The sequence below is a fragment of the Mustela lutreola genome, chromosome 1, assembly GCF_030435805.1.
Source record: "Mustela lutreola isolate mMusLut2 chromosome 1, mMusLut2.pri, whole genome shotgun sequence".
NCBI lineage: Eukaryota > Metazoa > Chordata > Mammalia > Carnivora > Mustelidae > Mustela > Mustela lutreola.
In genome coordinates this window covers 149,650,029-149,667,116 of record NC_081290.1, presented here as the reverse complement: position 1 = coordinate 149,667,116, position 17,088 = coordinate 149,650,029, and the positions used below count along the sequence as shown (strand labels likewise).

General features: G+C 41.0%; 1 pseudogene; it reads right to left on the bottom strand.

Annotated features, from left to right (window-relative positions):
- Positions 1-8,629: 8,629 nt before the first annotated feature.
- On the bottom strand, positions 8,630-9,099 carry LOC131819983 (large ribosomal subunit protein eL21-like; annotated as a pseudogene).
- Between the last annotated feature and the right edge of the window lie 7,989 nt (positions 9,100-17,088).

The window sequence follows — 17,088 nt, the reverse complement described above, 5'->3', positions numbered from 1 at the left end:
CATAAGAAAAAATGGTGTAGGATTTCTATCTGTCTTTCAGGACACCAGCTGGAGCTGCCCATTAATTGTGTGGGGTGCTTAAAGCAGCAGCTGAGGCTTTTTCCAATCTACCCCTCCCCCACCCACCCTTGCAGGGAAAGGTTAAGCTAAGGGAGATGATACCCACACTGTGGTGGTGCTGAGGCTAGGAGCTGAGGCGGAAAGTTCCCAGAGAAGGCAGGGAAGGCTCACCTCCAACCCATCCTGTCCCAGACCTATCCCTGCTGTGCACAGCCTAAAGGCAGTTCTGCTGAAGGCCTTCCCTGTCTTCTTGGTACAACAGCTTTCCTGATTAATTCAGCTCCTAACACAGCTTTCTTGAAATAACAAGCAATTGTCACAAAAGTAAACTTTCTTTTTTTCTTGCTTTATTTAAGGTATAATTGACAAGTAAAAATTGTGTGTATTTAAGGAGTACAATGTGATGTTTTGATGTCCTTATGAATTGTGAAATGATCCCCACAAACTAATTAACACATTCATCACCTTACATGGTTACCATGTGTGTACATGCACGCATGCGTATGGTGAGAACACTGCAAATCTACTCTCTGCAAATTTTAGGTACACAGCATAGTATTATTAATTGTAGTCACCGTGTTGTACACTAGATCTCCAGAACTTATGCATCCTGTATAAGTGAAAGTTTATACCCTTTGACCAGCATTTTTCCCGTTTCTCTCACCTTCCAGGCCCTAGTAACAGCCATTCTACTCTCTGCCTCTATGAGTTCTACTTTTTTCGATTCCTCGTGTAAATGAGATAATGCACTATTTGTCTTTCTATGTCTGGCTTATTTCATTTAGCATAATGTCCTCCTGGCTCACACATGGCAGGATTTCCTTCTACAAAAGTAAACTTTATATTGTAGGTGAACATAAGAAAGACAGAGGAAACCAGGTTGAGGAATAAGGGACCTAAGGGACATGGAGTTCTGTTAATTAACAATCACATTGCATTCTCCGGTAAAATCCCATACAAGGAATGGCAAGACTCTGATGACATTTGTTGATCTTAGGAAACCCCACTATTCCAAATAGTAGCTAGTGGACATTTTAAAGTTTCTAAATAGAAAGCTTCTACATGAGCCTAAGACAACTGTAAAAGTCTGGGGCTAGATGTGGGGCCATCTAGGGAAAAATATCTAACAACCCAGAATTGCCAATTACTGTTGTGATTGATAATATATATACATTTTGGTCCTCCAGACACAGTTTTCTTACTTACAGCTCCCCAAACCCTTGGAATTTCCTAAGTGATAAGAACAATGGGAGCATCATTTGTTCTATTTGGTCTCAGTGTCCTCTGTTCCTTAAGTGACTTCAGAGCCACAGAGGTGAAATGGGTGTCTTACGATTCACAACAAGCTCCTTTCAACCACTGAGTTTATTTTAATGATGCGATTTTGAACCAACCATGGATAGAGGGTTGGTCCTGCCCTCTGATTTCCTGTCAGGGGAGAGGGTACAGGAGGTTGACTCAATCACCAATGGCCAAGGATTAATCCTTGTGCCTAAGTGATAAAGCCTCCACAAAAAAAAGAAATGGCGAGGTGGGTGGCGGGTAAAAGACTTTCCAGGTTGATGAACTGGAATGCATCCTTATGCCAAAAACTTCAGATACAGAGTGAATTCCTTGGCTACAAATATCCAATCACAATGTGAAGCAGAATCACAAAAGGACTCTGAAAGTGAAATGTGACCCTGGCCATATATATGATTACATGGCCCCTTGTCTTAGAAAACTTGAAAGGAAAAAACCCGCCTCTGGCTTCATATAATTTTCTAGGGTGTTTAGGCCAGGTATCCTCCTGTGTATTTTATGTTAATTACCCAAGCCAACCAAATACCTAAAGTTGACTGTGCAGAAATTCTATTTCTTTTCCCTGTATTGGACAAGCCCAGACAAGATTACCATAAATTCCCCCCAAACAACCACCTTCATTATAAAAGATTAATTATGCTAAAAAATTAATTATCATAAAGCCTGTGAAAAGACAGCTTGTTATTTTTAAAATATTAATATTTTCATATATGTAAGTACTTTATAGTATAAAACTACCCTCACATATATTTTGGTTCTCCCCAATAACCTGTGAAATAGATGTTTTCTGAGACATTTAACATAATTTCCAAGGTTGTATAACTATGAAGTAACAGAAGCAGATGAGAAACTAGATATTTTAATTTCATATCCCACGGCCTGTCCAGTAGGTATTTTGTAATCTCAAGATCTATACAGCTTATAAAATGTTATATGCTTAAGCCTTCTACAGGCACCTCAAACCTGAATTTTGCTTCAGTTTGCTAAAATGTACCAGTGAAGACACCACGACCTGGAGATTGATTTAGGGAAATGTCTTAATTATTTTATTATTGTTAAGTAGGCTCCATGCCAACCTGGGACTCAAACTTAAAACCCTGAGATTAAGAGTCACATGCTATACCAACTGAACCAGCCAAGGGTTCCTAGGGAAAGGTTTTATTACAAATTCAAGCCATTCCAGTTTTCTATTTTTTATTGAGTCAGTTCTGGCAATTTCAAGAAATTCATGCATTTCATCTAAGTGATCAAATGTATTGTCAAAAAATTTTATTGTCACAATAAATGTATTGTTCATAATATACCCTTTGTATCCTTTCCAAGACTGTAGGAGCCCTAGTATTCCCTCCTCCCTCTCCCCACTTTCATTCCTGATATTAGTATTTTGCATCTACTCTTTTTCCCTTGATCACCCTAACTAGAGGTTTGTCAGTGTTATTGACTATTTTAACAACGTAACTTTTGGTTTTACTGATTGCTCTATTTGCTCATTTTCTATTTCATAGATTTCTGCTTTTACCTTAATTATTTTCTATCTCCTTACTTTGTGCTTAATATCTTTTTTCTAGCTTCTTAAGGTGGAATATAAGTATTGAAAGCTATAAATTTTCCATTATAAACTGTTTTGCCTGCATTTCACAACTTTTTATACATCTCTATTAGTAGTCATTTCAAAATATTTCCTACTTTCTCTTGTGATTTCTTCTTTGATTTATAAACTACTTAATAATATGTTGTCCAGTTTCCAATATTTGTGGGTTTTCAATCATCTTCCCATTACTGATTTCTCATTGAATTCTCTTGTGGCAATGGAATACACTCTGTGATTTTGAAGGTATTGAGACTCAGTATGATCTAACATGCAGTCTATTGTGGTGAGTGTTCAGTGTGCTCATAGAAATAATGTGGACACTAGTATTGAAGCTTATACGTTTTGTTAACCTTCAAAATAAAACTGCCAGTTATTTTACCAACAAAAATAGTTGAGAATTTCAATCCAGAACAAGCAAGCTACTGCTAAACAATGGACAAGTCCCAGAGAACAAAGGAAAGAAATGCTTTTTTACAGAGAAAAGGCAGTTGGGAGAGACTGTTATAAACTAAAAGTCCATTGGAATAAACTGGGAGTTCAAAATATCATCACTTTTCATTGGCTGAGCTGTGACTATCTCTCATTGGCTAGACTGTTACCAGGATAGGAAGAAATCTTTCTTCCTCTTGCTAGGATAATAGTACTATTGACTTGCAAGGTCTGTCTTCCTGATGCCATTCTAAATGAGTTTTCTTTTTATTAATTTTTACAGTTTTAATTAAATCAAGTTGGTTGAAAAGGTTGGCAGTTTTTTTAATTTTCTTACTCAACTGTCTACATGCTTTATGAATTACTGAGAGGAGTATTACAATATCCAATTATAATTGTAGATTTTTCTATTTCTCTCATTTAGTTCTTCCAGTTTTTGCTTCTTTTTTTATCTCTTTTGCATATGGATATCCAATTGTTCAGGCACCATTTGTTGAAAAGACTATCATTTCTACTAAATTGCCTTTAAATCATTGTCAAAAATCAGTTGGCCATATATAGAGGTGCTTGTTTCTATACTTTATTGTATCCTATTGATATGTTTGTCTATCTTGGCATCAATACCCACTGTTATGTTTACTGTAGCAATATAATGTCTTGATGTCAAGTAGTATAAGTTTTCCAATTTTGTTCTTTTTCGATGTTGTTTTAGCTATTCAAGATCCTTTGCATTTCCATGTGAATTTTAGAACCAACTTTTCAATCTCTAGCGAAAAAGCCTTCTGGAATTTCATTTGGATGGTCTTTAATCTATAGATCAATGTGGGGATAATTGCATCATGACAATAGTTAACCTTCCGATCTACCAATAGGTATATCTCATTTATTAGGTCATTTTTTTTTTATAACAAAGGTTTGTAGTTTTGAGTATTGATGTCTTATGCATATTTAGTCAAACATAATCATAAGTATTTCATTTTTAATGCTACTAAGTCATATTGTCTCTTAATCTGTGTCCTGCAACCTTGTTAAGCTCAGTTTTCAGTTTTAGTAACTTTAAAAAAAAAAAAGGTCTTATTTATTTGTTTGAGAGAGAGAGAGAGAGAGCATGAGCAGAGGGGAAGTGATGAGGGAGAGGGAGAAGCAGGCTCCCTTGGGGCTCAATCCCAAGACCCAGACCGTGACCCAAGCTGAAGGCAGATGCTTAACCAACTAAACCACCCAGGCACCCCATACTCACTTTCTAAAAGATTTCATGGGAGTTTTTAACTGTTTAACTTATTTCTGTTAAAGAAGACTGCTTAACTTCTTTCCAATCTGAGTATAATTTTATTTCTTTTTCTTGTCTTATGGCACTGGCTAGAACCTACCAGTACCATATTGAATAAAAGTGTTGAGAACATTATTGTCTTGTTCCTGATTTAAGGGAAAGCCATTATTTTTTACCATTAAGTTTGATGGTAGTGAGGTTTTTCATAAATATTTGTTGTAGGTAGAATTTCTAAAATGGCTTCCCAAAGATGTTCTTCCTAATCCTTTGAAAATCTGATTATACAACTACCAGAGCATGTATAAATGTAGAATATGACCCAAAACTTCTGCAGCAACTAGCCCCAAGTAGTCAGCACTTGGTCAATAATTGCCAGCTTCCCTAATTAGTTCCCACTTCAAACTTAAAAACAGTAAGAGAAAGACAAATATGTTCCCCTAAGAAACCACACAGGATGTCTTGCTTCTATTTAGCTCAGTCCAGGTTTCCTATACCAAAAGTCTCCAATCAGAGTGTACTCTAAGCCTTTTCCTTTTCCACTATAAAGTCTTCTGGTTCCCCAGCCTGACTTTGAGAGTCTGCTAAAAGCAAATGATGGTGTCTGCCCACACTGCAAGGGCCAAGTAAGTATATTTGTTTATTCTTATTTGGGTAGTCTTCATTTACTCCCATGACCTGGAACCTGTGAATATAATGAGATCTCAGTCCTGCAATTATGTTATGCTATATGACACAATTGACCTTAAGAGAGAGATTATCTATGGGCCTTATCTAATCATATGAACCCTGAAAATTAGAGACCTTTATGGACCAAAGACCTTAATAGACAATTACCAAAGAAGATACCCAGATGATAAGCATGTAAAAAGAAAAAAAAAATGTGCCCCAATTCTCCCAACTCCCTGTGGCTCTATCTTTTTGTTTTGTTTTGATCTTTGGTTTCCTTTTGGTTTATTTCTATTGCTGTGTCTTCTGTTCATTAATCTTTTCTTCTGCAGTAGCTAATCAGGTATTTTTAATTTCAGTTTATTTCTACTTTTCCATCTCTAGAAATTTATTTTGGCTCTTTTTTTAATATCTTGCATATCTCCACTTATTGTGCTTAAATTTTCTTCTAGCTTCTTAAACATATGGAATACAATCCTAATAATTGTTTTAATGATCTCTTCTAATTCTATCTGATGAGTCATTTGGGTCAGTTTCGATTTATTTTCTTCTCATTGTGAGTCATACACTTCTAGTTCTTTGTATGCTATGCATGGTGATTTTTGCCAGATTTTGTGAATTTTGCCTGCTGGATAATTTTTAATCTTATAAATGTTCTTGAGCTTTGTTCTGGGATATGGGCAAGTTACTTGGTAACAGTTTTATCCTTTTGATTTTTATTTTTAAACAGTTAGATAATAACAGAAGAATAGAATTTAATCGAAGTCTACTTTACCCAATACTGAGGCAAAACTTTTAGAAGTACTCTACCTAATGCCCCATAAATTAAGAAACTTTCTACTCTGGCTTGTGGGAACAAGCACTATTCCTGGACCTGATATGAGTACCAGGAGGACTGTTCTTTTCAGTCCTTTGAAGTGATTCTTTGCATTAGTTAGTTTCTTCACACACATAAGCTAATCAGTAGTTAGCTGGATCCTTAGGGGGGATTTCTTCAAATCTCTGAAATTCTTACTGTGTGAAAGCTATCTTATTTCCAATACTCTGGCTTATGAATTATATGAATTGTCTTTGTGCTCTCACCTCCATGTATTTAACTCAGGGAACCCACCAAGTTCTACCTGGTTCCTTCTCTCTGCACTACAGTTGAAATTCTCTTCAGGCAGAAAGCTGGAGCAATTATGGAGGTCACTTCGTTTGTTTCCTCATTCTCAGGGATCACTGGCCTTTGGTACCTGATAGTCAATATCCTATAAACTATTTTTTCATATTTTTTTTCTGGTTGTTTCAGACCAAAAAAAAAAAGTGTAAATCCAATTCCTGTCCATCCATCTTGGTTGGAAACAAGTCTTCTGGGTTCAATTTTCTTTTAAACAGAGTTTAAAACTAGAACAAATGTCTTTTAGATTTAATATTTTTAACACTATTCAGGTTTTTTTGTGCTCAGTTGAGTTTCCATCTAATATCATTTTCTTTCAGTCTGAGGACACAACGGTTTCTTTAGTGCTAGTTTACCAGTAGTGAATTATCTTAGCTTTTTTATATGAAAATGTCTTTATTTTGCCTATACTTTTAAGGAATATTTTTACTAGATATAGAATTCAAGGTTTGTAATTTTTTTTTTATTGTAGCATGATAAAAATCTTCCCTTTATCTTCTGGTTTACACTGCTCTTGACAAAAATACCATGGTAGATCTCATTTTGTTCTCCTGTATATAATGCATTTTCTTTTCCTCCAGTTTCTTTAAGATTTTCTCTTTCTTACTGGTTTTCATCAACTAAGATTATAATGTGCTTTGATGTGGTATTTATTCTTCTTAGTGTTCATTGAGCTTCTTGAATAGTGCCGTTCATATTTTTCATCATATTTGGAAAATTTTAACTTTTTTTTTCAAACTATTTGCTAATTCCACTCTTTTTTGGAACTCCACTTTCACATATGTTAGACCACTTTATATCGTCCTCACAGTCATTGACAATCTGTTCTTTTTGTTCAGCCTTTTTTTTCTCTTTGTGGTTTAACTTTGAGAGTTGCTATTATTATGTCTACAAGTTTATTAATATTTTTCTTTTGTGGTAAAAGTAAAAACTAATTAGTAAATTTTTCATGTTAGATATTTTATTTTCAGCTCTAGATGTCCATTTGTTTCCTTTTATGACTGCTATTTATCTCATTATCTAAAGTTTTCCCTTTAAATTCTTTTTTTTAAATAATGTTGTTTTAGTTATTTATTTATTTTTTAAAGTAATCTCTACACACAACGTAGGGCTTGAACTCATGACCCTGAGATCAAGAATCACATGATCTACCAACTGAGTCAGCCTCCTTTAAATACTTAAGTATGGGAGCGCCTGGGTGGCTCAGTGGGTTAAAGCCTCTGTCTTCGGCTCAGGTCATGATCCCAGAGTCCTGGGATCGAGTCCTGCAAGCCGTACATTAGGCTTTCTGCTCAGCGGGGAGTCTGCTTCCTCCTCTCTCTCTGCCTGCCTCTCTGCCTACCTGTGATCTCTGTCTGTCAAATAAATAAATAAATAAAATCTTTTTAAAAAGAAATAAATTAATAAATACTTAAGTATATTTGTTATAGATTTTAAAAAATCTTTTTCTATTACTTCCATAATTTCTGTCATGTATAGGTCAGTTTATATTTTTTTCCTGGTTATGGGTCCCATTTTCCTGCTTCATTGAATGTCCAGTATTTCTTAATGGATGCTGAATGAGAGGGCTTTGTAATATGTCGAGTTGGCTCGGCTGAGCTACACCCTGCAGAGTTGTGTTTCTGGTGAAAATTGTACCCAATTAGGATAGGGTACAAGGCATATTATCTCATGGAAGTTGGCGGTAGAAGGAAAGCAACAGTGGTTTTGTAGCCACACATACATTTTCCAAATTATTGAATCAAACACAAATCTAGTTGGTGTTTTGAAGGAATTTTACAGATGTAATTCAAGTCCATATTTGGTTGTCTCTAAGTTAATAAAAAGGACATTATTACAAGTGGGCCTGACTTTATCATTTGGAAGCCTTTAAAAGAGGGCTCACACCTCCCAGAGCTCATAGACTCCAAACAACAGTTGGGTCTGAAATTAGTCTTCTTTGTTCTTTCTCTCCTCCCTTCCAGTCTGCTGTGATCTCTCCTTCCCGACTGTCTGCAGTATGGACTTCAGGCTCTCTTAGCCAGTTCCTATAATTATGTAAACCCTCTTCTAATAAATCCATACACACACACACACACACACACACACACACTTTTTGTTTTTTACAGTCTTGAGAGGTTTTTGTTTGTTTGCTTGTTTATTTTTGCACTTTTCATGCTATGAATTCATGGGGAATGGGTTCCAGCAGCTTAGGCTCCTCTCTCAAGTTCTCATAAAGTGTGCTGCTCTGGGTGGAGCTGGCTGGTGCTTCAGTTGAGCCTAAATATCTTTCTCTTTGGCTTCCTTCTTTTTCTGATAATTTTCCTTCACACACTTTAGGAAGCTGTCTTGGCTCTTTGAGTACTTAGTATGCTCAATATGCATATTAATTCTCTTGACAAGAATCTTGCCCTTGTTTGTATACAACAATGCCAACAGCATGCTGGGTAACATTATAGTTTTGCCCTAGTAACATTTGTGGGGTATTCCTTTTTGAACAGTGCCCATTCCCTTAATATCTACAATATCATCTTTCTTGTAGATTCATAAGTGTGTGGCCACAGGAATGACTTCATGTTTCCTAAAAGGCTTAGAGAACTTACAGTGGGTGCCTCTCCTCTTTCTTTTTGTGTTGGTCATTTTGGCAAATTACTGGAAGATGGAGGTTCCACCTGAAAGGCACACATACATATTTCTTACACACTGACACTTGAATGATGCAGGAGTTAGGGATACCAAAGTTAGGGATAAAACTTTGACCCCCCCCAAATTTAACTACTAATAGCCAATTGTTGACTGGAAGTCTTACCAATAACATAAACAGTTGATTAACACTTATTTTATATATATGTTATACACTATATTCTTACAATAAAGTAAACTAAAGAAAAGAAAGCATTATTAAAAACATCATAAGAGGGCGCCTGGTCGGCTCAGTGGGTTAAGCCGCTGCCTTCGGCTCAGGTCATGATCTCAGGGTCCTGGGATCGAGTCCCACATTGGGCTCTCTGCTCGGCGGGGAGCCTGCTTCCTCCTCTCTCTCTGCCTGCCTCTCTGCCTACTTGTGATCTTTGTCAAATAAATAAATAAAATCTTAAAAAAAAAAAAAAAAAAAAGGAGCCAAGTAGGGCTAATTCAGCCGTCTGGATTCAGCCTTCTGGAGTCTTGTGAATGGTTTCAGTACACAGAGGCTTCACTCTTTCAATTAGCATAACTCAGACAACTCCAAGCCCTGTGTGAGCTCTGGGAATGTTTGGTTTTAGAAACTGCACTTTTCTTTGCCTGGTGATGTGGAGTGTTTTTTATAGAGGCATAATTAAGTATTTAGCCAAAGATTCAAGGGGACACCATGCTTATATATGGAGCTCTTTTCTCTACACAGCTCGCTTCTCTCTAATACTCTGCCTGACAAATTCCAATACGCTGGCTCTCCTTCAACTCAATGCGACCACTGTCTCTGCTTGAGTCCCTCTTCCTTGCACCAACATCAAGAAAGTGTCTTTTGGAAGAAAGCCAGGGCAATCCTAGGGCTCATCTCATTTTTCTCCTATCAGGAATCACAGTTCTATACTGCCTACAGTCTAATGTCTGAACACATTTTTTTTTCATAATATTTATCCTGTTTATGGATGTTTACAGCAGGAAGGCAAGTCTGGTGTCATACTAGGTGTTACATCATGGACAAAAGTGTAAGTCCACCTCCTTGTTTGAAATTTATAAAAAACATCCAGTGCATTAAATACTGGTAGGAAAGAACCACTGAAGAGGAAGCTGAAGCTGGAGAAGAGGAGTGATTGAGGGTCAGGGTCTCTGACGAGTGGGGTTCTTTGCACACAAGGCCTTGGGGAGGAAGAAAGAGAGAGTTGAAGGCTCTATGATGAGGACCTATTTGGGTTGATGCTCAGTCAAAATATTAAGGCCAGAATGTCTTAGAGATTGTCCAGTCTAAAATCCTGCCTGTATAAAAGAAGAAATTTCAGCTGCAGAGTTTGTGACTTGCCCAAGGTCATGGTTTCTCTGAGTGGCAAAGGCAACGGCAATACCTCTGTCTTTGTCTCTCCAGGCTTTCTTCCTAACTTACAGCCCTATTTTACAATGCTCTATAGGTCCCTTTTCTGCCACTCATGCCTTCCAGCCCCCCAATCCCCCTGCTTTTATTTGTGCACCAAGCCAAAAGGGGAAGCAAGGGGAGGCTTCAGTCAAGCTTGAAGATGTAGGCAACTTCAGGATGGACAAGTAACGAAAAGAAGGGTGATCTGAGTCTGGGGGAAAAAGCAGAACAAAATTACAATGGATGCATTTTTGTGGGACCAGAAAGGAAACTAAGCCACCTAGAGCAAAAGATTGTATCTGTGAAGACTGGAAATTAGGGACCAGAGCTTGGAGAACTGGGAATGCCAGGGGAAAAAATTAAGAGTTATTTCTTTCATTTATCCATTATTCAGTTTTTTAAATTTTATTGAGTGCTTACTATATGCACTGTCTTTGCTTGGAACCATGGACATTGGTAGCCATTAAGAGTCTGAGTGAAGGGAATAGAAAGATGAAACCGGTGACTTCTAGTAAGGACACAGTCAAAGCAGGTCCTCTGAGACATAACACATGCATTCATACTTGGTTGCTGTCCCTGAGACATTGTGCCTGACTGAAAATACAAGTGTGATCCTTATTCTCCTGAAGCGGGTTCATACACAGTGAGCCCTGTGTTAAGTTATGGAATGAGAGAGCAGAACTATTCCTGAGCTGAGTATCAGGAGACCTTGGTTTCCTGAGATCCAGGAGACCTTAGTGGTGCGTTCTGTCTCTCAGCCACTTCAGTTCCCTAAGCTGTTGTCTTCTCTTAAAACAAAACAACAACAAAAAACCCCAAAAACATTAGAAACAGAAGGCCACCAGTTTTCTTTTTCTGGGCCAGAATAAGATTCATTAATGCATTCAGAAATACTTACTTCATGTCTTCATGCTAAGTACAGTCCCCGGGGCCGGGATACCAAGCAAAAGAAAAGAGCATCCCGACCTCAAGGAATCCCGTTATGGGATCTCACATACATTACATATATGGTAAAGGTGGGACTGTAGAAGAAACAAGGACAGAACCCCTTGTGTGGACCAACCCTCCCTGAGCTGAATCACTCAGACCAACCTTGGCCTCCTTTTGCTGGGAACTGTGGATGGCTAGGCCTCCATCAGCAACTTCCCAGGTTGCTGTATCCAGTGAAAGACCTTCAGACACGTCAAGACACAAACATATCATGTGAGGGCAGCCAGCCTGCCGGTGCCCCCTGAGGACCCCACGCTCTCCGAACGGGGTTATACAGCAGGATGATTTGAGGTTGACGTTTCTGAGTCTGACAAGTGGAGCTTCGGCAGCCCGAGGGAAGTCATTAGTTTGCTCAGGCAGCCACCACAAAGTACCACAGACTGGGCGTCCCAAACAACAGACATGTATTTCTCCCAGCTCCGGAGGCTGGAAGGCCCACAACGAGACGCTGCAGGCTGGGTTTCTCCTGAGGCCTCGCTGACGACCGTCTTCTCATCAGGTCCTCATGAGGCCTTTGCTCTGTGCTTGCACACCGCGGGTTTCTCTTCCGTGTGTTCCAATTTCCCATTCTTATAAGGACACCACTCAGATTGGATCGGTAGCCCCCTTCCCCCAATAACCTCGTTGTAACTTCCTTGAAGGCCCCTCCCATTCTGAGGTCCTGGAAGTTGGGGCTCTGACATAAGATTGGGGGTGTGGGGCACCTCCACCGGGAACAGAAGTCAAGTCTGGGTCTCTCACTGCTTAGCACAAGGGGGGACAAGGGTGAGGACCAGGGGCCATGGGCAGCTCTCCTCTGAGGGGAAAGCACTGCCCACATGCCATGACTGACAAAGAAACAAAAAAAAAAAAGGGAAACCAGCCGCTCCCAGGGCAGGCTTGAGGCTCAGAATGTGCGAACATGGCCCTTTTCCAAAATTAGAGAGCTCTGCAGATACTCTGTTGCTCTAAATAGCGCCTGTTGATGCCACTGTCAGCTTTATTCAGACCTCATCTTTTAACCCCTTGGTCACCACCAGCATGCCACCCCCCCCCCCACCAAGAGACACGTTGAGATGTACCCCTCCCGCCCAGCCTGCTGGCTCCATGTGTCCAGACGCTCTCTCCTTGTCTCAGCAGATCTCATTTTCCATGCTGGCCATTACTCTCAAGAAGAGGAAGGCGGGGGTCTGGCACACCGAACAAGAAATTATTTCAAAGAAAGCCTGTTGCCATGGGAACCGGTTGTCAAATGCTTTTCTGCGAGGGAGGTGTCAAGAGTGGGACCCAGCAGCTTTGCCGAGGCCCTGCCTGCTTTTCTCCTTCGTTTGCAACAAGAACAATGAATGATCGGAGAGGGGGCTGGGGAAGAAAGCACTCATCTGTCAGAAATTTCCTCCTGAAAGTGAGCCCAAGGGCTTAAGGTATGGCGGGCTCTAATGGAACCTTCGAATGGCAGTGCTGAGGGGCAGGCCTGGGGAGGCGCTGGCAACAATGGGGATGGCAAAGTCGTGGGAAGCCACCTCAGATGCATCCGAAGAAAAGCTTTTCCTCTGTGCTCAGCCTGGGGCCAGGCTCTGTCAGGGATGCCAAGAGAGTGTCAAACCTAGACTGGAGCTTTGGAGAACCGGCAGTCTCCACGGGTCAGGGAACCCAAGCCTCTGAGAACACGAAGGCCCCAACCCCGCCCTCCACTGGGCCCAGGCACCCTACGTGGCCTCTCCATTCCCGACAGTAGGCTTTTCCTCCACTGTCCCCGGAAACTCTATCTGGTTATATCTCTCTGCAGCCTTGTGTTTCCCATTTTGGGCTTAGGGACGCCTCAGAATCTGGAAAACAAGTGTGTAGGTGCAGTTTCAGAGGCAGGGGAAGAAATGCCTCCATTCAGGCTTTTTCTTCCTAAATTATCCAGAAATGGTTTCTGTCATCTGTCACTAAGAGCTTTTATGATTCGGGCTTGAGGGGACACTGAATTACAGGAAGTGACTTTTTCTCACGAGGCAGCAGGAAATTTTACATCTGAAGAGACACTGGGATGAAACAAGTCCCACAGAGAAGTGCTAAAGTGAAACAGAATTTATTTTTATTTGTATTTTTTATTAAGTAAACTCAAAGTCACAACCCGGAGCTCAAGAGTCCCATATTCTACCAACTGAGCCAGCCCGGTGTCCCTAAAGTGTAACAGTATTAATCATATACAAGGCCGATATTAATTGTAAGGAGTTCTAATAACTCCAATGTTCAAAGCAAATCTCTCCGAGCTTCTTTGAAAACGGACGAGTGTGAATGGTCTGAGATACGCAGTACGATTCCCTCAGCTCCTGGCATCCCCAATTCACAGAGCCTGCATCCTCACCTAGATTTCCTTCTGACAGCTGGGCACGTGCTTGCTTCGATTAGAAGCCCCAGTGAACGAGGAAGAGTAAAGGTGGGTGTCAGGGTCGCATCGAGTACCCCCAAGACTCGTATGCTGAAGTGCTAGCTCCCAATACCTCAGGAAGTGACCTTATTTGGAAATAGGATCATTGCAGATAGAATTAGTTAGGAAGAGGTCATACCGGAGCAGGGTGGGCCCTTAATCCAGTATGCCTGGTGTCCTAATAAGAAGAGAAAGCACAGACATATGGGGAGACACAGAGGCTGAGACTGGAAAGATGCAGCCAAAAAGCATCCACTACTGTCCGAAACCACCAGAAGCGAGGGGAGAGGCATGGAACAGACTTCCTGATGACCCTCAGAAGGCACCAACCCCGCAGACACCTTGGTCTGGGATTTCCACCCTCCCCAACTGGGATACAATGAACGTCTATTGTTTCATGATGTCATTTATATGTGGAATTTAAGAAACAATACAGAGGAGCATAGGGGAGGGGAAGGAAAAATAAAATAAGATGAAAACAGAGAGAGAGGGAAACCATGAGAGAGTCTTTTTTTGTTTGTTTTTCAATTTTTTTTTTTTAAGATTTTATTTATTTATTTGACCGACAGAGATCACAAGTAGGCAGAGAGAGAGAGAGGAGGAAGCAGGCTCCCTGCTGAGCAGAGAGCCCGATGCGGGACTCGATCCCAGGACCCTGAGATCATGACCTGAGCCGAAGGCAGCGGCTTAACCCACTGAGCCACCCAGGCGCCCTGTTTTTCAATTTTTATTTATTTTTAAATTTTTAATTTTTTCAGCGTTACAGTATTCATTATTTTTGCACCCAGTGCTCCATGCAATCTGTGAATCTTAACTGTAGGAAACAAAGTGACAGTTGTTCGAGGGGAGGTGGGTGGGGGATGAGGTAACTGGGTGATGAGCATTAAGGAGGGCATATAATGGAATGAGCACTGGGTGTTGCATGCAACAGATGAATCACTATAATATGAAACACAATAAAATAAAATAAAATAATTATAAAATAAAATTTAAGAATTAAACCAAAATAAAATAATAAAATAAAAAATAAAATAATAAAATAAAAATAAAATAATAACATTAAAATAAAATAAAATAATAACATTGAGTTAAAATACAATAAAATAGACATCTGTTTTTTAAGCCACTCAATTTGCGGTACCTTATTATGGCCCTATTGACCATCCTGTGCTTAATTAAATTCCTTAAGACCAGTGACACAGCCAGGAGATCCTCCTTTTTTGTTTGTTTGTTTGTTTATTTGGTTTTTTTAAGGATTTTATTTATTTATTTGACAGAGAGAGAGAGAGAGATCATAAGCAGGCAGAGAGGCAGGCCCAGAGAGAGGAGGAAGCAGGCTTCCTGCTGAGCAGAGAGTCCGATGGGGGTCTCGATCCCAGGACCCTGGGATCATGACCTGAGCCAAAGGCAGAGGCTTTTACCCACTGGGCCTCCTTTGTTTATGCTTTGCTCAGCATCACCCCCCGCCCACCCCAGCTCACCTAGACTTTGGGATCCTGACTAACCCTTGAGTGTGTCCCCTCTGCCCTGGTTCAATGCTCCCTTGCGGACTCTCTTGTTTTTCACACTAGACTTCCTCGCCTGAGGACACTCATAAACAACTTCAGGGAGTTCAGGTCTCCTCCCCTAGCCTCTGTCCCTGGAAGCAGTGACCTTCCACAGGGAGTTCAGGCTGTAGGGTGTCTGCCCAGTTCCTCCCCAGCAAGGCCCAGGCTCCCCGCTGGCCAGCCGCCTAAGAAGGGAATGGTCACCAAAGTTTGTCTCAGCTGCCACATGTTCCCGGAGGGCCCCAGGCTGGCCCGGCTGGCCCCACCCCCCACTCCTGAAGCCAACTTAATTCTACTATCATTTGCCAGGAGAGCAGAGACATTTAATAAGCAGAACAGAGCAGTCATCTCATTGTGAAATGTCAGGCACTAGGACAGCTGGTAGGGGAGAGGTTTGGGGGCCAGAGATGTAGTCCAAATCACACCTCACGGGAGGCTCCCTGTGCTGTCTCCTCAGACGGGGCAGCCCTGATCCCAACACCCTCCCTGGGACCAGAAGTGACTTCAATGCTCCTTTTGCTTTCTCTTAAAATTAATGACTTTGTCCATGCGGAGTTGAAGGCCTTATTAATAGATGGAGAACCGACACCAAGGGAAGTAGAACAGTGGGATTATTTAGGGAATTAGAGAAACATACGTGACCAACACAATTAAATTCCCAAGGCAGGAGAATATCAGCTTACTTTTGCTGGGTGGCTCTATCTTCGCAGCAGATTTTTCCACAAGGGTTTATTTTGTCAGATTCCCCCCGCCCCACCCCCCGCCCCACCCCTCATGCCTGCGCCTCTTCTTACAACAAAGAGAGCAGAGAGGACCTGAGGCAGGATGGGGGAGGAGGGCTAAAATGCAGAGAGCAGTCCACGTGTGGGGCCCCGCCAGGGGCTCGGGGGTACCACTTTGCTCAGGGGCCCGTGGAAGGAAAGTGCTGCCTGGTCTTCATGTTGGATCTCAGATAACCACTGCTCCAGGTGGTGGGCCAAGCCAACAGTTGGCAGTACGTGGGAAGTGGAGGTTGGGGGCTGATCTTAGAACTAGAAAGGAAGGGACTGCTCCTTATTGACCTCTTCCCATGGGCCAAACACTGTGCCAGCAACTTTACAGAAACTGTTTTATTTAACCTCATGGACATCTTTATGAGAGAGTCCCATTTTATAGATGAGGACACCAAGATCCACAGGTCACCCAGCTGGTAAACAACAGGGACAAAATTTGACCCAGATCCCTGACTCTGAGCCCAGAGTCTATCCTCACAATACTAAAGCATTTGAGAAAAGAACTAAAAGGTACTGGGAACACAGGGACTTAACGGCGGATTCCAATCCTTACAAGGAGGTCTAAAAAGAGAAAGATCATTTCCTCCCCAACTACAGGACCAAAGTATTCAAGGGTCACCAGGGCAGGAAGAAAAGGGCAGACCACCTGATGGTCAGGTTATCACATGTGGGGCTGGAGTTGCTTGAATCCCTTCTGCCCTGGGTCTGGATTCAACTGCAATATCTATTTTCCTACTACTTGTCTTCCTTACTAAGTCATGAGTTCCTTACGTGTTCCTTGTTGTACAGTACTGGGTGCTGGCCGGGTGCCCCATAAGTAACGATGGAATGAATGAATGAATGAATGAATGAGTCCTTCTCTGAGGGGCAGCA